We start from the raw sequence: 21,951 nt of genomic DNA on the forward strand, positions 1-21,951 counted from the left end.
TTCCAGAATTGTCACTGCATGTTATTTTAAATGTCCAGTTTTCAACCAAAAAAAATATTATGAGACATGCAAAGAAAACTGTTTTGAGGAAGCCCAGGTGTTGGGTTTTTTTAGACAAAAACTTTACATTGGTTATTATAAATATGTTCAAAGAACTAAAGAAAACCGTGTCTAAAGAACTAAATGAATGCATGAGAAAATGTCTTGCCACATAGAGAATATCTATAAGTGGAAGTTACTTCTTAAAAAGAGATAGATGTGGGACAGGGAGTATATGGGCAATCTCTATGCCTTCCACTCAATTTTGCTGTGAATCTACAGCTTTTCTCAAAAATGAAATCTAGAAAAAAGGAAATTCCAGCATGGAAAGTAAAGTAATTTAAATGAAAAATTCACTGAAGGGTCTCAACAGTATCTAAGTTAGCAGAAGAAATAATCAGTGAATTTGAATTTTGTCATTGAATTAGCTAAAGAATTGAAAGAAAAAAGAATGGGGAAAATTAACAAAAATTCAGAGACCTATGAGATAACCATCAAGCATACAAACATATACATAATGAAAGTTCCAGAAGGAGAAGAAAGAAGTGGAATGAATATTTGGACAAATAATGACCAAAACCAGCAACCTAAATGTGAGGGGAAACTCAGAGTAAGATAAACACAAAAAGATCCACTTATGCAAATAAGTACAGAATTTCCATGTATTCCTTCTTCCTTCCACCACTCCCATTTTCCTCCCCACACAGATCTCCTACTTTTTATTGGTTCTTTTTAATTATACATGACAGTAGAATCTATTTTGATCTAATTATAAAAGCATGAAATATATCTTATTCTAATTAGGACCCCAGTCTTGGATGTACAGGATGGTGGGATCCACTGTGGTGTATTCATATATGTACATAGGAAAGTTATGTCAGATCCATTCCACTCTCTTTCCTTTTCCTATGCCCTGCCCCTTCCCTTTGTTCCCCTTTGTCTAATCCGTTGAACCTCTATTCTTGCTATCCCCCCACCATGTTGTGCATTAGCATCCACAGGTCAGAGAGAACATTCAACCTCTGGTTTTTGGGAATTGTCTCCAGATCCATCCATTTACTGGCAAATGCCATGCAGTCATTCTTTTTTATAGCTGAGTAATATTCCATTGTGTATACATACCACAATTTCTTTATCCATTCATCTGTTGAAGGGCACCTAATTTGGCCCCATAGCTTGGCTATTATGAATTGTGCTGCTATAAACATTGATATGGGTGTATCACATAGTTTGCTGCTTTTAAATCCTTTGGATATGTGGGATAACTGGGTCAAATGGTAGTTTCATTTGCAGTTTTTTAAGGTAGATTATCCTATTATTAACATGTTGTATTAAAGTGGTACATTTGTTACAATTGAACCCATGTCAACACACTGTTAATTATAGTTCACAGCTTGGGGTTAAATCTAAATCTTTGTGTTGCATATTCCATGGGTTTTAAAAAATGGACAATATTCTCTATCTACCATTACCATATCATACAGAACAAACTTAATGCTCTAAAAATGTCCCGTGCTCCACTTATCATCCTCCCCAGAAACCTAGCAACTACTGGTCTCTTCACTGTCTCTCTAGTTTCACATTTCCCAAAATATCACTTAGGTGGAATCGTACAATATGCAGACTCTTCAGAGTGGTTTCATTCACTTAACAATGTGCATTTCGGTTTCCTCTATGTCTTTTTGTGGCACGATAGTGCATTTCTTTTCATTATTAACTATTACTCCATTGTGCGGATGTAACAGTCTTTTTCTTCATTCTCCTTTCATCTTCGTTACTTCCTTTTGGGTGGTGGAAATCACGAGTGAAACTGCTGTAAACCCACACCAGTGTACATACGAACTGTGTGCACATTTTTGTGTGGGCATAAAGTTTTCAACTCATTTAAATAAATACCTAGGAGCCCCCATCAGTTTTTCACTTTGTTGCACTCTGGTAAAGCGCTTGAAGTTTGTCTGGTATTTTATTGCCCCAGTCCTAAGATCAGCCATTTCCCTGCATTTAACTCTGTGTGCTTGCGCATCCTGAGCATATAGGTGCCATGAACATATTAATACTTGCAACTCCGCCCAACAATACAGCGTTCAGCTTAGATTTCCCTTTCTTCATATTTGTGACTTCTTTCTCCAATGCTAAGAAACTTGGCCCCCATTATCTTCAACATAATTTCTTAGGTGCATAGTATAGAACCAATCTACCAAATCCTGGGAGAAGGACTCTTACCTAACCAGTCCTGTTGCACATTTGACCCTTTCTAAGCCCTGGTTAATTCCATGTCATGGACCCACCAAATTGACCTCTTTTATACCATTACCTCTGACCTCTGACACTGACCTGTAGGTCCCACAGGCCATGGTTGCCTCATGGGTCTTGAACACCTCCCCAACCTAGCTCCTTCTTCATCCCAACCCCAAAGCCCTCACCAGCTCACCAGTTGCCTTCCCAGTCACAAACCCCTCTTGGTACCAGTCCTGGGGCCTCCAACTTTCTGGTTATCTGAAAAGAAAAGAAGGAAAGAGAAAGGAAGAAAAGAAAGATAATTTCTTTAAGAAGTATGGCAAAAAGAGTTCATCCAAACACAACAAAACAAAATCCGAGACAACTTATTTATGTGTTGCTAACAAAACTTCTCTTAAATTTATACCTTTATTATGTTTTCTTACAAAAGTGATTTTTAAAAGGGTAGGGTTCAGACACTGGACACTGGGAATTATAAAGAGGATATGTAAAATTTGCGGGGCTCCTGCTACCGCGCTTGTTACTGGCTAACATGGTGTAATTTCCCACCTTCGGATCTTTCTGCCCCTGGCCGCTCTTCCTGGACTGTCCTTCTGTGCCTTCTCTCCATCGCAGAATATCTTCGCCTGGAAGAACCTCCTCCTCCTGTAAGACCTGCTCTGTGTCACACTTTCCTTTCCACGTCACACTTTCCTTTCCACGTCAGCCTTTCCCAGCAGGCTGCTCTCAGCCTCCTCGCCAGCTGTGTCCATGCTTCTTGTGATTGCGCCTGCACCTGTCTACACACCTGCTTTCCTCATCAGACTGGGGCTCCCTTAAGGTCCGGTGATGAGCTAAATTTACCCTTGAACCCCCAGCATCCAGCACAGTAGTCATTACTCACTGTATATATAAAAAATGAAATGACGTGAGGAAATCCGGCCAGATAAACGACCACCCATCAAGCTTGGGGGGATTCTAAATGCCCCCAATGAACACATTAGACACATTCTCAAAAATGGCAATTTCCCAGTATTTTATTTGCCAAAAGGTTGCCTTCTGTAGACTTCATATCTACACAGCACACTTCATACTCTCTCCCTGCTCAGAGAGGGCTGCACAGCCTGGTCACGCTCCTACAATTCTTCTTTCTACTCACACGGAAGGAACAAAAAATGTTTGTAGTCATTTTACTATTCCCAGAAAATATGTCCCCTGCATGTCACCTCTAATTTTTATATATCATGAAATCAATTAATCATGAGCCACAGAGCTAGAATTATCAGAGATCTTTTGCACTCATCACTTCATAGAGGGGAAAACGGGGGCCTACAGGGGTGAAATTACTTCCCCAATGTCATAAAGCAAATTAGTAGTGCTCACCCAAGTCTGCTGCTTCCTAATCATCTTATCAAATATTCCCACAGTGACAAAAATTCTCCCACCCACACAAAAGCCTTTCAACCACTGGTTCACTTATAAATTGTTCCAGGATAATTGTTAATAATTATTACTAAACATGAATAGGTTTGGACACTAAATTGTAAAATAACAGACAAACCTGCACATACAATTTTTGCTCCTGGAACAAAACTGAGTGACATAGTAACCAGCGTCCTACTTAATCAACAGGGCGCTCTGGTTTGTTTTTGTGAGTGTGTATGTGATGGTTTTCCCCTGATTTCCATTAGCATTGTACAAAAAGGGAAGTTGAAAATATGGTGGCTTCCATTGTTGCTGAGACATGTGACTCTTGTCTAAATGGCTTTAAGTCGTCTAGACATTGAAAGGAAAGCAAATGTGTGTGTACCTATCGCATGACGTAGGGAAACCAATGTAGGCTGTGTTGCATGTCACCAAGTGCCCCACATGTGACATACAGAGAAAGTGACATAATCCAAATATTCGGCAAAAGCAGCCCACAGTGACAAATGCATCATTTCTGAAGAGGAAGAGAGAGCAGATGGCTCGGCAAGCAATTGTAGAACAGTCAGCAGCCAGCTTCCCCCTCCGCTCCCAAACCAAATTGCCTCCCAGTGTCTCATCGTAGGCCCTGGGGAAGCTCAGAGGCAAAACACTCACTATCGCATTAGAAGCAGCCACGTCAGGCGGACACCTAGGTCACAGTGCTCTGGGCTTGGACCCAAAGGCTCTAGTTTGCAGTGAGATTCTGCTTCTTCTCCTCTACATTACTGTAAGCGAGTTGCTTCACCTCCTTACATTGTATCTCCTTGTCTATTAAATAGGACTGATAGAACTCCATAACGTTATAGGAGATACTGACACGCAAGTGAAGCTTGGTTGCTTCTGTGTTAAAAAGTCTCCATGTCCCATCACAAGAGTGAGATAAGTCCATTTCATTTAAGAAACCATCCTGTAAACGTTTATAACACACCCACTATAAGCCACATACTAGTTCAATGACAAAAGATGTAGAACCGAGGCTCTTTGGCTGGTAATTTCTAAAAAGATAATTGTCTCTTTTTCTTTGGTTACTGTTGCTCAAGTGACCAGCATGGTGGAAAATAAATATTGAAATACATCAATAAAGAATAGAGATGGATATTTCTGTATTTTCTGTATGGAAGCCTCACAAATAATAATAACTTACATCCCTAACACTTTTTTTTAAATGATTTCATAGATGTTAACTGATTTAATCTTCACCCTAGCCCTACAAAGTAGGAATGATTTCCAACTCTTCTGGAGCCTGAACACAGAGCCAAGTCTAAAACACTGCCTACCATACCATGTTGCCACTCACGCTAACACCAAGGGAACCAAGGTGGGAAGCAAAAAGTGTCCTCTGGTGAGATGAATCATGATTATTTTTCAATAACCCTGTGTATATCGTTGGGGCAGAGAGAATATAGGACTCCGCTATCCTTAAACTTCATCAGTGGTAGAAAAACAGCTAAAATAGACATCAGAAAAACCCTAAGAATGAGGCTAAGTAATTTGGATAATCCTTTTTGCTAGATTTAATCCCACACAATACATTTATTTGTTTATTCACTGACATTCTGCTAACTGCAGAAGAATCTCCCAAAAGCTGAGACTAGACCAAAATAGCAGAACAATACTAATTGGCGGATCAATAAAGTGCTCCATTCTGTTTGCATAAATAGACATTTTGATGACAATCCTTCACTTTGATGGCAACCAAAATAGATTAACTGGATCTTTAATAGATGTATATAATAAGAACCACAGACAAATGCCCTGAAGATAGTCATCCTTGTATTCAGGCAGATGACAGAAATGGAGGAAAGGTGAAAGAAGGGAAAGATCGTTCCTGGAGCAGTGGAGCCTTTAGATAGTTTAACTCTTTGAAGGTTCATCTTAACCCTAGGTACAGTTTTACAGATGAGAAAATAAAGACTCATAAGAATTAAAAACAGTACCACTTCTTCACTTTGCCCTACCACCTCATATTATCTTGGAAAATGCTCTAACATAGAAGGGTCAGATCACATGTATGATAAAGGAGCCCTCCAAGGGGATTGGGGGACCCCAGTCTCTTCCTCTCTCTTTGCTCCTTGGTTCATAAGGTAACCATCTGATCTTGGTTGGAAATCTACAAAATCATGAGTGGAATAAGCCTTTTCTTTTGTAAATTGATTTTCTCAAGTATTTTTTTATAGTAATGCAAAGGTGATTAACAGGATGGTCAATAAGAATAAAGGCAAAGAGGATGCTGATTCACAGTAGGGGGACGAGGAAAAAATAGTGGTACGTTGGATCAAGTAGAGGCGAGTGAAAGAAGGGAAGCGGGTAGGGGGATAGGAAGGATAGTAGAAAGAATCAGACATTATTACCCTAGTACATATGTGATTACACATCCAGTGTGATTCTATGTCATGTACAACCAGAAGAATAAGAAGTTATACTCCATTTAAGTATGATGTGTCAAAATGCATTCTACTGTCACATATAACTAATTAGAACAAATTTTAAAAAGAATAAAGGCAAAATAAATGACCTCAAGATTTAGGATAAAGTCTCTATTATCCTTCAAGACAAGAATGTCAGTAAAATGGATGGAATTAACTCAATTTTTTAATGAATGTAAAACAAGATTATACATTTTATGATGGAAAATTGGTGAGTATATGAAAGAAGAAAGAAGTGGAGAGGAATCACCATAATTCTACTCTGATGAGATTGACATTTTTTATTTTTAACATTTCAGCATATTTTCTCCTAATCTTGTTCTGGGAACTTTTTACACACTTGAATTCATACTGACTATGTAATTTTGTATGCCACTTCTTGAGTTTAACATTGTCATGAAAATTTGCCCAAGTCTTGAAAACACTTCTGTAACTGTTTAACCTTGAATGCCGTTGAATCGCAGACATGGAGGTAAGGTCGATGCTTTATTATTTTTTCTTTTTGTATATTTCTATAGAATTCAGCACAGTCACTTATAGAGATGGGATATTCAAAGTATTCATTGAATGGAACATCAATACCAGTGTATTCTCAGTACCCTTTAATTTGCCAATGCTCTAAGACCCTGTGTATATGATGCATTTTATGGTATATTGTGTTTGCTTTCAGGATGTTTCAAACTACCCCTAATTAGAGAGAGTGTTTCATGAGAGAAAGAATTTCATAGGTTCAATTCCTCTTTCAGATTTTGATTTTAGACTTTAGCAACAATGCCTACCAGAAAGTTTCTTCCCCCAAAAAACGAATTTATTCTCATTTAAAAATACTATATCTATAAAATATAAAAAGAAGCCTGTTTTATTTATATTGGTGATAACTCTACCACCAAGAAAGACTTGATCCCCCCTCAAGTTTCACCCCTTGTATCAAATTCTCTTTTTAATATTTTATTAAAGAAAATTGATATACATAAGGAAATAGGGAAGGGTTAATTGGAGAAATGGGTATTTAGTTTACATTCCCCCCCAACATCTACTTATATATCAAAAATAGAAATATTAGAATAAAAAATAAATGCACACATAAGAAAGAGGTATTCGCCTCCATTGATGTGCAGTCCAAGACCTCTGAAAACACAAGAAAACAGGCAACCAAATCTCCCCTCAAAATTCAGTAAAAGATTCCACAGATGTGGAAACCCCAGAGAAAGATAATGTAAAACTGGTTATTAACCGGGCATGGTGATACACACCTGTAATCCTCAGCAGCCCAGGAGGCTGAGGCAAGAGGATCAAGAGTTCAAAGCCAGCCTCAGCAAAAGTGAGGCACTAAGAAACTCAGTGAGACCCTGTCTCTAAATAAATTACAAAATAGGGCTGGAGATGTGGCTTAGTGGTAGAGTGCCCCTGAATTCAATTCCCAGTACCAAAAAAAACTGATTATTAAAATGTTCAGTGAACTCACAAAAGTTGAAAGAAATTAATTAAGAGAGCAAATATGGGAGATGAAAGACAATTTCAATAAAGAAATAAAAACATTGAAAAGAAACCAATCAAAACTCCTGGAAATGAAAGATATAATGAACGAGATTAAAAATACACCCAAAAGTATCACCAAAAGATTAGATTATGTAGAAAATAGAACTTCAGCCCTTGAAGATATAACCTCAGACCTTGAAGATAGAATACATGAATTTGAGTGCACAGAATACAATAAAAGGGAAAGAATGATAGACCATGATCAGAATACAAGAACTCTGGGACAACATCAGAGACCAAACCTGAGGCTCACTGGGACAGAAGAGAATATGAACATACAAGATAAAGACATTATGAATATTTAAAATGTGATAGTCACAGAAAATCTTCCTTATATCGGAAATGAGATAGTCATACACATACAGGATGCAGATAGGCCCCCAAACAGACCTGATCAGAAGAGAAGTTCTCCTAGATATATCATAATAAAAATGCCATAGAAAATAAGGAAAGAATATTAAAAACTGCAAAAGAGAAACATCAGGTCACATTTAGATGCACACCAATTAGGCTCACTTCTGACTTGACTTCTCAACACAGACACTAAAGTAAAGAGGGCCTGGCATGAGACAGTCCAACCTCTAAAAGAAAACCTTTGCCAACCCAAATTGCTATATCCAGCAAAACTCTCTTTCCTATTCAATGGGGAAATAAAGACTTTCCATGGCAAGGACAAACTAAGAGAATACATGACAACCAAGCCAGCACTCCAAAGAATTCTCAAAGATAAATTACACACAGAGAAGCCCAAAAAACAAATCCCCAAACTCCCAAATGAACAGGTCAATAGAAGACTAATAATCTAAATGAGAATCAAGAAAGAATTTTTTTAAAAATCAAAATGGCAGCAAGACATAAACACATATAACACTGAATATAAATGGTCTCAACTTCCCAATTAAAAGACACAGATTAGCATAATGGATCAAAAAACAAGATGCAACTACATGTCATTTGTAAGTTACTCATCTCACAGGTAAAGATAGTCACAGACTGAAGGTAAAAAGATGGGGAAAAAAATTCCAAACAAATGGAGTCCAAAAACAAGCCAGAGTAGCTAAACTCATATCCACCAGAACTGATTTAATGCAAAAACACTAATCAGAAGAGGGTAAAAGGAACAATCCAACAAGAAGATATAATGATAGTAAATACATGTACTCCAAATTTCAACATACCCAGTTACATTAAAAAAAGATACTATTTGATATTAAATCTCAGATAGACCCCAATACAATAATATTGGTAATTCCAATGCACTCTTATCACCAATACAGCATAAAAGCAATAAAGATATATCCAACCTAAATAATACTGTAAACCAAATGGACCTATTAGACATCTGCAAAATCTACCCCAAAAAAGCTGAATTTACTTTCTTCTCAGCAGCTCATGGAACCTTATCCAAAATAGACCATATTCTAAGTCACTTAGCAAATACAAAAAAAAAAAAAAAAAAGCATCCTATCAGACTATAAAACTAGAAATCAAAAGCAAGAAAAGTGATAGAAATCACATAAACACCTGGAGATTAAACTATATTCTTTTAAATGAAGAATGGATCAAAGAAGAAATGAGAGAAGAAATTTATAGAAACAATTGAAAACAAAGATGCAACGTATCAAAATCTGGGACAGTATGAAAGTAGTACCAAGAAGAAAATTTATTGCATTAAGTGGCTACAGTAAAAGAGAGAGAGAGAGAGAGAGAGAGAGAGAGAGAGAGAGAGATCCCAAATAAGTGAGCTTATGCTCCACCCCAAGGCCTTAGAAAAATAACTTCAAAATCAGCAAAAGACAGAAAATAATGAAGATCAGAGCTGAAACTGAGAATAAAAACACAGGATCAACACACAAAAAGAATTGGTCCTTCAAAGAGGCAAATTTGATAAATTATTAACCAAACTAACTAAAGTAGACTCAAATCAACAAAATTAAAGATGAAAAGGGAGAAATCACTACAGAAATTTCTAAAATCAAGAAAATTATTAGAAACTATTTATATTCCAATAAACTGCAGAATCTAGAAACACTGACAAATTTCTAGAGGCATATGACCTGCCCAACTTTATCAGTAAGAAACAGAAAACCTAAACAGGCCAATATCAAATAATGATATTAAAACAGCAATTAAAAGTCTACAACAAAGAAAAGCCCAGGATCAGGAAGATTATCAGCTGAGTTCTACCAGACCTTCAAAGAAGAACTAACACAAGTCATTCTCAAATTATTCCATGAAATTGAAAGAAAGGGAATACTCCTAAATATATTCTATGAAGCCAGTATAACCCTGATACCAAAACCAGTCAAAGGCACAACTAGAAAAGAAAACTACAGACCAATATCTCTGATGAACATAAATGCAAAACTTCTTAATAAAATATAAGCAAAGTACGTAAGTACATTCAAAAGTATATTATAAAGATAATATACCTGGGATCAAGTAGGCTTCATCCCAGAGCTACAAGGATCATTCAACTTATGTAATTCAATAAATGTAATTCACCATTTAAATAGAATTAAGGACAAGAAATTATATGATCATCTCATTAGATACAGAAAAAGCCTTTGATGAAATACAGTAACCATTAATGTTAAAAACATAAGAGAAACTAGGGCTAGAAGGAACTTACCTCAAACATAGGACAAATCCAAAGTCAACACCATATTGAATAGAGAAAAACTGAAAGATGTTCCTTAAAATCAGAAATAAGACAAGGATGTCCACTCTCACCACTTCTATTCAATAGAGTTCTCAAAACTCTAGCCAGAGCAATCAGGCAAGAGAAGGAAATTAAAGGTATTCAAATCAAACATGAAGTCAAACCATCACTGCTGATGATATGCTCCTATATCTAGAAGGCACAAAAAGTCCACCAGAAGACTTCTAGAGCTGATAATGAATTCAGCAAATCAGCAGGATACAAGATCAACACTCATGAATCCATTGTTTTTCTAAACTCCAACAGTGATTCAGCTGAGAAAGAAATCAAGGAAACCAGTCCTTTCACAATAACCTCCACCAAAAAAAAAAAAGAAAAAAGAAAAAAGAAAAAAACAATCTGAGAATCAATCTAACCAAGGAGGTAAAAGATCTCTACAATGAAAACTATATGATACTGAAGAAAGGAATTGAAGAAGACCTCAGAAGATGGAAACCATCCCCAAGTGTTCATGAATAGGCAGAATTAACATTGTTAAAATGACCAAACTACCCAAAGCAATATATACATTTGATTCAATCCCAATCAAAATACCAAAGACATTCTTCACATAACGAAAAAAAAAAAAAAAAGAAAAGAAAGGAAGAAAGAAAAAAAAAAATAAATAATCCTTAATTTCATTTGGAAGAATAAGAGACTTAAAATAGCCAAAGCAATTTTGAACAGAAAAGTGATGCAGGAGGTATCACAATACCCAATCTCAAATTATACTACACAGCTACAGTAGCAAAAGCAGCATGGTATGGGCATCAAAATAGACATGAAGACACAGAGACAAACCCAAATACATACACCCATCTGATATTTGACAAAAAGTGCCAAAAATACCTGTTGGAAAAAAGATAACCTTTTTAACAAATGATACTGAAAAAACTGGATGTCCATATGTAAAATAATGAAATTGCATCCCTAGCTGTCACCCTTCACAACAGTCAAATCAAAATGAATCAAATACTTAGGGATTAGACCAGTAACATTGCAACTGCTAGAAGGAAACACAGGGTCAGCCCTCCAGCATATAGGTGCAGGCACCAACTCCCTCAACAAGACCCCTAAAGCTCAAGAAATAAAACCAAGAATCAATAACTGGAATTGTTTTGGTCAGCTTTTTCACTGCTGCCACTAAAAGATCTGACAAGAACAGTTTTAGCGAATAAAAAGTTTATTTGGGGGCTCACAGTTTCAGAGGTCTCAATCCATAGACATCAGGCTTCTTTCCTCAGGGCTCCAGGTGAGGTAGAACATCATGGCAGAAGAGCATGCAGAGGGAAGAACAGAGAGAGAGATTAAGCTCGGCTCACCAAATATATACCCCAATATCATGCCCCTGGGATCTCCCTCCTCCAATTACACCCTATCAGCCTACAGTTACCACTCAGTTAATCCCTGTCAGGGGATTGATTCACTGATTGAGCCAAGGCTGTCATAACATGATCATTTCCCTCTGAATATCCTTGCATTGTCTCACACATGAACTTTTGGCAGACACCTAATATCAAAACCATAACAAGGATGACATTAAATTAAAAAGCTTCTGCCCAGCAAAGGAAATGATTAAAAGTGAAGAGAAAATCTATGAATGGGAAAAGATCTTTGCCAGCTACTCCTGTGGCAGGGGATTACTATCTAGAATATATAAAGAATACAAAAAATTCAATGCCAAAAAAATAATAATAACCCAGTCAATAAATAGACAAAAGATCTAAACAGAAATTTCTCAAAAAAAAGGATGTACAAATGGCCAATAAATATATGAAAAAAAATGTTCAACATCTCTACCAATCAGGGAAATGCAAATCAAAGCTACAATAATTCCATGTACCCCAGTTAGAATGAAAATTATCAAGAACACAGATAATAAATGCTGGTGAGGATGTGGGGGAAAAAACACACTCTTATATTGCTGGCGGGACTACAAATTAGTACAACCACTATGAAAAGCAGTGTGGAGATTACTCAAAAAAACAGGAATGGAACAACCAAATGATCCAGCTACACCACTCCTCAGTGTTTATCCCAAAGAACTAAAATCAGCATAAACACAGTGTTACAGACACTTCCATGTTTGTAATAGCGCTTTTCACAATAGCCAAATTATGGAATCAATCCAGGTGCCTGTCAAGTGATGAATAGATTAAGAAAATGTGGTCTATATACACAATGGAGTTTTACTCAGCCATAAAGAAGAATGAAATAATGTCTTTTGCCAGTAAATGAATGGAAATGGAGAACATCATGCTAAGTGAAATAAGCCAGACTCAGAAAAACAAGAGTCAAATGTTTTCTCTTACATGTGGAAGCTAGAGCAAAATAAGGGAAAGAAGGCAGTCAGGGAGGGGATCATAAAGACAGAGGGACGATCAGTGGAGTAGAAGAAGGGGAGCAAGAGTGAGGGAGGAAGATCAGGAAAGGGGAGGATATATGGAACAGACTTAACAAAGTCCTGTTAAATACACACACACACACACACACACACACAGAGGAATTTTACCTTTATGTGTATGTAGAAAATACCAATCAAAATGAAAGAAAATAAATAAAGGAGCGAATGGAAGATCAGCAGACTAGAAGGTGTATAAGGGGAGGGAGGAGTGGAGGAGAAGTCGAGGTGGGAATCAAAATAAAATTTCTTGCATGTATGATTTTTGTCAAAACAAACCCAAATACTATTTATAATTATAATGCTCTAATAAAAATATCAAATTAAGAAAATTGATATAATTAAGGGAAGAGGAAAGGGTTAACTGGAGAAATGAGTATTGAGTTGAGATTGGGTATGCTTTTTTTGTTGATTTGTTTTAATTTTTTTATTTTTAAATATACTTACAGGATATAATGTGATAGTTGAATATGTGTCTACAATATGTACTGATCAAATCAGGATAATTAGCCTTTTAATCTGCTTAATCATTCTTTATGATTGGAACCTTCGAGCTCCTCTCTTCTAGTTCTTCACAAACTATGTAATAGGTTATCGTGCACCACAGTCATCACATTGTGCTTAGAACCCTGGAACTTGCTCCTTCTATCTCACTGTGTTGTGGTACCAGTCATCCAACCTCCGTCTATCCTCCCTAACCCACATCCTTCCCAGTGCCTAGTAATCATTAGTCTGTTTTCAGATGGACTTTTTCAACTCAGAGAGAACATGTGGTAGCCATCTGTGTCTGGCTTATTTCACTCCACATATCCTCCAGTTCCATTCATTTTGCTGCAAGTGATGGGATTTTGTTCTTTTTTAATGGCTGAGTAATAATCCATTCTGTGTGTGTGTGTGTGTGTGTGTGTGTGTGTGTGTGTGTGTACCCCAGCTTCTTCATCTACTCATGCACAGTTGGGCACCTACATTGATGCCATATCTTGGCAATTGTGAATAGTACCGCAATAAACATAGGAATGCAGGTATCTCTTTGATAAGTTGATTTCATTTCCTTTGGCTATATGCCCAAAGGTGGGATAGCTGAATCACATGGTTCAAAATCACAAGGCTTTAGTTTTTTGAGGATTCTCCATACTGCTTTCCATAATGGTTGTACTAATATACATTCTTACCAACATTGTATTAAAGTTCCCATTTCTCCACAGCCTCCCAGTTGAAATCCTCTTTATTCCTTCTATCTTTATTCCCATTCTTTCCCTTTGTGGTAGACTAGAACTGGGTATATGTGTATGTATACATATATATGTCTGTATATAGCTAGCTGTGTGTGTGTGTGTGTGTTGGAATTGGAAAAGTCTCATAGCCATGAGCAATATATAAATAAGAAACTACAGTATAATCTTTCTTTCTTTGTACTCCTTACAAGTTATCAAAATAGGGTAATTTTAATTAAAATCAGTAACCAAACAAGGAAAATAACATAGTGCTCTGGCCTGTGAAGTTCAGTAATCCCAGGAACACTGTATTCATCTCAAAAGAAAAAACTCTAAGAGAAACTTAAAAGGAGAATAATGCCCACAGTGAAGTGTGCAGGAAGAGAATGGGGCTCAGAAATACAAGCAAACCTTAAGGGATCTGGTTTTCATGAAGAACATAGATTGAATAACAGGAAAATTTTTGACTTTTCTCTGAAGGAGACGGAAGGTGGGTTTTAAAGAGTGATATGATCTGAGTTTTGGAGGACCATATTGTTGAAAATAGAGAGACAAGATGAAGTAGGAAGAACAAGTAGGAGGCTATTATAAAAGTCCAGAAGTTATGACTCCCACGGACATAACATGCTCTGTGTGGAGGTCGTAAGCAGGTGTGGAATGGGCTGCTTGGGTAGGCAGAGAGGACTCGGCCACTGCAGGTCCATAAGTAGAAAAGCACTTGGCAAGGATATTGAAGAGGTCCTACAAACCTAAAAGTCATTTCCAACACTGAGACTCCCCGATTCTTGCCTAAAATATCCTATGCTCAGACAGCCCAGTGATCCATAATTGTACTTGTCTTTTATGTCTGACCAACAACAACAACAACAAAAAATCAGAGTATATTCACTAGAGAAAATTAAATTTTTACATTTAAAGATACAGGTAAGTAAAATGAGAAGAAATAAGAACACAGTCCATACGACAAGAGGCAATCACTGCTAGGACCTTAGTGTGTGCTTATGTGTATGTGTGTGTGTGTGTGTGTGTGTGCGCGCGCACGCATGCATGCACATGCACATACACTTCTATTACATTATCCTGGAAGATGTATCTTCAGATACATACATGATTGAAAGCACAGGTTTTCCCCAACTAAACAAGATTACTGTCTTTATGGTATTTTACAATCTTTTAAAATACAATCTATGGTTAATATATTCCCCTGTTAATTTGTACTTCCTGCCAGAATCAGAAACCCCTCAAAACTTGAAGTAATGGGTGTTATAAATAAGACAGAAACTGGCAGGGTCTGCGTACTCGTATGATATGTAAATGATGAGGTGAAATCTTCCCCCAGGAGGGCCTCCCACCTGGCTCTGGGGGGTGTACTTCGAAGTGCCTCCCATTCAAATACTCCGCAATCCTCTTCTAGTTTCAGCTGCCTCCCCTCCGTCATCATAACAAGCTCCATCCCATGTCAAGTGACAGGAACATAATGAGAAGAGAGTGAAGGAACATCCGTCATCCTAATTGAACCTCAGCGGTCTCATCTTACCTTCCCTTGTTATCTCTGGGCATCTTGTGACATTACAGCAATCATTCATCCCATGAGCACTTAAAAGTTTCCAAGTGACTCTGAGCTTTATTCATCATCTCAGCACCAAGGGTGACAACTTGGCATGTCTTCAAATATAACATCAGTAGAGTCATCCAACAACATTTATTGAGTGTATATTTTGTACCTGGCGCCATACTCAACATTTGAGATAAAGTAATGGACAAAATGAGAAAAATCCCTGTCCTCATGGTGCTTTCAGTCTTGTGGAAGGAAACAGACAGTAAAAATAGGTATAAAAATCTAGGTGTTATTCCCAAGTATGCTCTTGTGATTAAGTCCAGTGAACCTGGGTGGGTGTGGGTGTGGATGGCAGTGAGGAAAAGTGATAGAGGGTAGGGCACATGACCCCCCCAAGACAGATCCTTCCCCTGGCTTCCAATTACACCAACTCAGAAGGGCTGCGGCTCTGCTTCACCCATAAAGGGGAGAGTGAGAACCCAAAAAAAATCTTAGGTGCAAGCTCATTCTGATACTCAATTCAATACAGGCATTTTGTAAAGATCTCCTTGTAGGTGTGACAGCCCTATGTAATATTTTGCCTATTGAGATCATCACAAGTAATAAAGAAACTTCACTTTGCAAAAAAAAAAAAAAAAAAAATCTGAGTGTTACATGATCATAGGTGTGATGGAGGGAAACAATTTAGGAAGGAGGAGAAGTAGTGACATGAAGGAGGAAGGGGAATTGTGATTTTAAATGACATGGTCAGGAAAGTCCTGGACAAAAAGAGGAGATTTAGAGCAAAGGCCTGAAGTAGGGAAAGGAGTGGACCATAGGGGACAGGAGGGGAAGAACCTTCCAGGCAGTGGCCACAGGCAGTCAAGTACTTGGGCATGTTCTAAGTATAGTATGTGGGTGGAACAGAGAAAGGAGAAATACAGTAGAAGATGAGGTCAGAAATGTAGCTAAAAGCAAGATCACGTAGGACTTCATAAATCATTGAGAGTGTTGAATTTTTCTTTGAGGGGAGTGAAACCCATTGGTGAGTACTGAGTGACATCATGTGACCTGGGTTTTGGAGGATCACTTCAGAGTAGATTATAATAGATAAAAGTAGAAGCAGGAAACCAATCCAGAGGCTGGAATTTTTCAGGAAACAGTGGCATGGACCCAGAAAGCAAGTGTGTATGTGGGAAGAGGCAGACAGATTCTGCACAGATTTTGAAGATACAGCCTCAGGATATGGTGACGATTTTGAGAAAAGGTATGAGAAAGAAGAGTCAAGGGTGTCACCCAAATTTTTGATACTGGGCCAGAAAAAATAGATGTATCATTTACTGAACAGTGAGCACTGTGGAAAGAGTGGGGTTGCACTGGGGTGAGTAATTAGGAATTTAGCTTGGACATTGGAGTTGTTGGTCATCAGCATCAGAGTTGGATATGTTAGTTAGTCTGCAACTTGGGGAGAAAGTCAGGTTGGACATTTGAGAGTTATCAACATATTGATTGTGTTGAGGGTCACAGAGTGTGAGAGATTACCTAGGTAGTCAGTGTTGATAGAAAATCAAATAGGCCAAGAGTTAAACATGGGATAGGCCAATATTTAGAGCTCAGGGTCATGTGGAAGAAACAGAAATGGGGACAGGGCAAGGGACCAATACCAGCATGTGGAAAGTTTTTATGCAAACTTCAGGGAAAAGGTAAGTGAAAAGCACTAATGAAAGGGAAAGTGCACATTACCAATGTGGCAACCCTGAGAGATGCAAGATGATGTGGTGCCGTAATACTGCCTGATTCTGAAGAATACAAGGAAAGAAATACTGACCCCCAAAACACCACCATTGGCCTGGGGATGTAACTCAGTGATTGAACACTTGCCTAGGGTGCACCAAGTCCTGGGTTCAATACCAGCATGATGAAAAAAGAGAAAGGAAGGAAGAAAACACTGTCATTCACCTCATTTAAAGCCACTTTTTTTTTTTTTTTTTTTTTTTTTTTTTTTTGCAGTGCTGGGGATTGAATCCAGGGCCTTCTACTTGCGAGGTGGGCACTCTACCAACTGAGCTATATCCCCAGGCCCTAAAGCCACTTCTGACAATATTCAACTAAAATGTAATATTAATGATCACATAACACTCCATTATATGAACGATAAATAAATTATTTTATGTTCCTATTTCCAAACATTTTTTTTTTTTTTTTACATCTTGTGGGTATTTCAAATATTTTAAATGAGCATCCTTCTAACCACTTCTTTGCAGATATAATTATTTTTTGGAATACATTCCCATAAATATAATTACTGAATTAAAGGTAGAACACATTTTTAAAAGAATTTTAGTATATATTTTCAGATTGGTCTCCATAATGGTTGTGCCAATTTGCATTTCCACTAACAGGGTATAAGTGTATTTTCAAAATGTTAGATTATTTTCTTTTTGGAAAATCAGGTCTCTTTTTTCCACTTGAATCTCTTGATTATCAAATTAGGTATTTTTCATATGCTTATTGGTCTTTGTATTTCTTTCTTTTTTGATAACTGGTCAATTTTGAATATAATTTTGATAGCAAATTAAAGATTTTATCTCTTTGTCTGCCATATATATTGAAAATATTTCCCCAATTTGTCTTCTGCCTTTTTGTTTTAACGTATCATTTTAGGGGACATGGGCTCTGCTAACTTTTATTTAGTTGAAGGTGACCAATCTTTCCTTTATGGTTTCTATTTCTAGCATCATGTTTAGGAAAACTTTCCCCACACCCAACCAGATTTTCTACTAGGCCACACACCAGATTTTCTACTAGACCACTCTGATTGCATTTTTTTCCATTTTAATTATTATTCCTTCAGAAATTTATGTTATTGCAAAACAGGAATCAGGAATTTGCTTTGAGTTATTTTTCTAGGCAAGGTCAAGTTTCATCAGTCCTTGCATAGGCAATTTGCTGCATACCTTCAAGGGCATTCCACTTTCAACAGGAAGGATGGAATGACTTGCTCTCTAGACAAGGCACATTCACATCTGAATTCCGTTTGTTGGTGTTACCTTTTGCCCTACTTTGCACTTGGATCCTAAACTTATATCAGCGTTAAACATAAAATTTAGTTCCTCTCTCTCTCTGGTGCAGGCATTGTGTGCATCTGGTATAGGATGATCTGAACAATGAACACCTTGGATTCTTTTGCCATCACAGAAACTTTCTGATTATACTTCAGCCTATCAATGCTATTGACACCACAAACTCAACACAAACCTATTGAGTACTTACTCTATGTTCCATAGTTAAGAAGGAAAAGTTAAATAAGAGATAGTTACATGAACATTGATACAAAAGTCTTCAACAAAATACTAGAAAACAAAACTGAATTCAGCAACATATTCAAAGGATTTTAGACCATGACCAAGTGGGATTCATTCTAGGTGATGTTTCAATAAGTGAAACATGTTACAGACCATGCTAATAGAATGAAGAAAGAAAACCATATCATCTTAATTGATGTGGAAAAATAATCCAATAAAATTAAACATCATTTAATGATAAAAATGGTAATAAAAGGAAACTATCTCAACATATTAAATGCCATATTTAAAAAGTTCACAGTGAATATCATGCTCCATGATGAAAGGCTAAAAACTTCTTATAAGATTAGGAATAAGACAAGGATACTCATGGTCACCTTTTCTACTCAGGATAATACTGGGCTTTCTAGCCAGAGCAATAAGGTAAGAAAAAGAAATTCAATTCCATATGAATTGGAAATAGAGACGTCAAATTGTCTCCTTTTGCAAATAATAGAATCTTATATATAGAAAACCGAAAGACTCTACCAAAAAACAAAACAAACAAAAAAAGGTTAAAGTTAATAAATGAATTCAGTAAAATAGCAGTACACAAAGGGAACACACAAAGTGAAGTTGTATTTTATAACAAAAAATTATCTACAAAAGGACATTATGAAATAAATCCATTTACAATAGCATCGAAAAGCATTAAATACTTAGGAATTAGTTTAACCAAAGAGATGACAACACTGGTACAGTAAAACTACCTATCATTGAGGAAAGAAATTGAAGAAGACATCAATAAGTGGAAACAGTCCATGTTCATGTTTTATTATTGTTAAGATATCAATACTACCCAAAGTGATCTACATATACAATGCAATCCCTAGCAAAAATTCCAGTAATGTTTTTGCAGAAATAGTCTTTCTAAAATTCATATGAAGTATCAAGGAATTCCAAATAGCCAGAACAATCTTGAAAATGAAAAGCAAAACTAAAGAATTCATACTTCCCTATTTCAAAATTTACTATAAGCTACACTGATCAAAACAGTGTGGCATGAAGACAAACATATAGTCCTTCGGAACAGTACAGAAATAAGCCCTCACTTACATGGTCAAATGATTGTTGGGTTCCATGACCATTCATTAGGGAAATATCAGTCTTTTGAACACAGATAATGGAAAAACTGAATCTTCACATGCAAAAATAAATAAATAAATAAATAGACCCTTATTTAACACCATATGCAAGTGTTAACTCTAAGTGGACCAAAGACTTAAATGTAATACCCAAAACCTAAAACCCTTTGGAATAAAAATAGGGCAAAACTTTATGACAACAAATTTAACAATGACTTCTTGGGCATGATTTCAAAGGCACAGGCAACAAAATAACAAGTAGACAAATTGAACTTCATGAAAATTTTGTGCAAAAAATGTAGTATCAACAAAGTAAAAAGGCAAGCCACAGAATGGGAGAAAACATCTGCAAATCATGTTATCTGATAAGGAATTAATTTCCAGAATACATTTTAAAACTCAATAACAAACAAAGAAAACCTAATTTGAAAATGGGCAAAGGACTTCAAATTACATTTCTCTGGAAAAAGATATACAAATGGACAATAAGCACATGAAAAGATGTTCAGTTTCACTAATCACCAGGAAAATTCAAATCAAAACTAAATGAGGGCTGGGGATATAGCTCAGTTGGTAGAGTGCTTGCCTTGCAAGCACAAGGCCCTGGGTTCAATCCTGAGCACTGCAAAAAAAAAAAAAAAAAAAAAAAAAAACTAAATGAGATACACCTCACATCCATAAGGATAGCTACCATTAAAATGAAGACAAGAAAAAAGAAAGAAAAAGAAATTAGAACCCTTAAAAGGATATAATTACTGTGTAAGACATAATTAAAACTAGAATTAACATAAGATCCAGCAACTCCACTTCTGAATATATACCCCAAAGAATCAAAACAGGGTCTTGAATATATATTTGTATATTCATGTTCAAAGAAGCATCACTCACAGTAGCCAAAACATGGAAGCAACCCAAGTGTCTATCAATAGATAAATGGATAAGCAAAATGTGGTAAACACATGCAATGGAATGTTATTCAGCCCCAGAAAAGAAGGGAGGTCTGGCATAGGCTACACCATGGATAAATCCTGAGGAAGTTATGCTAAGTGAAACAAGCCAGTCATAAAAAGACAAATATTATATGATTCCACATATATTAACACTTAGTTCAAATCACAGAAAAGTATAGTAGAATGGTAGTTTCCTAGGGACAGCAAGGAGTGGAGAATCATTATTTAACTGATGCAGAATTTCAATTTCATAAGATGAAAAGAGTTATGGAGCTAGTTCCATATGGCATGGAGACCTGGGAGGTGGTGGGAAGTGTAGGAAGTGGGACTAGTGGGTCCTGGGGGCCTGTTCTTGGGGACTATATCTTGTTTCTAGCTCCTTCCTCTCTGCTTCCCTGCTGCCATGCAGTGAGCAGTTTTCCTCTGTCATGCTCTTCCACCATGATGTCTTTTGTTCAGAGCCAGTCCATCATGGACTGGAACCTCTGAATCTGTGAATAAATCTTCCTCTAAGTTGGTTTTTGGAGGCATTTGTTACAGCAACGAAAACCTGACTAACACAGATGGTTGTACAATATTACGAATGCATCTTGAACTGTATGGTTTTAAAATGGTATGCTAATAAATTTTATATTAAAAGTACTTTGACACCATTTTATAAATTGGGCAGCAGAAAGCGAGATGGTTTCTACCCATCAAACAGTGTGAGATAGTAATTGACATACATTTCTTGCTGATATACTCAGTGATGGCCACAAAAAGTCAGCATTAGTTCTGAAGTCAAGAGAACTGGGTTCAAATTCTGGCTTGCTATGTGAAGTTTGGCAAAGTTCTCTCCCATCTTAAGCCTCAGTGTAAATTTAATTATCTGTTAAGTCAGAGTAATAATATCTACTTTCAAGGTTTTTGAACAGATTCAATGACTTAGTATATGCCTAACTAATAATATATGCATAAAATATACATGTTCAGGTTTTGTTGAAGAAAAAATCTGAATAATTCCATACACAAATTGAATTACCTTAAATTTA

General features: G+C 36.7%; 1 long non-coding RNA gene across 1 annotated transcript in view; it reads right to left on the bottom strand.

Moving 5' to 3' along the window:
* Nucleotides 1-2,447: 2,447 nt before the first annotated feature.
* LOC306645014 overlaps nucleotides 2,448-21,951 on the bottom strand; it is a 109,045-nt gene continuing 89,541 nt past the window's right edge. Inside the window, exon 4 of the long non-coding RNA XR_013759501.1 lies at nucleotides 2,448-2,535. This is a non-coding gene — a long non-coding RNA (uncharacterized lncRNA). The remainder of the gene's footprint in view (nucleotides 2,536-21,951) is intronic.

The sequence above is a fragment of the Sciurus vulgaris genome, assembly GCF_902686455.1.
Source record: "Sciurus vulgaris genome assembly, chromosome: 15".
Taxonomy (NCBI): Eukaryota; Metazoa; Chordata; class Mammalia; order Rodentia; family Sciuridae; genus Sciurus; species Sciurus vulgaris.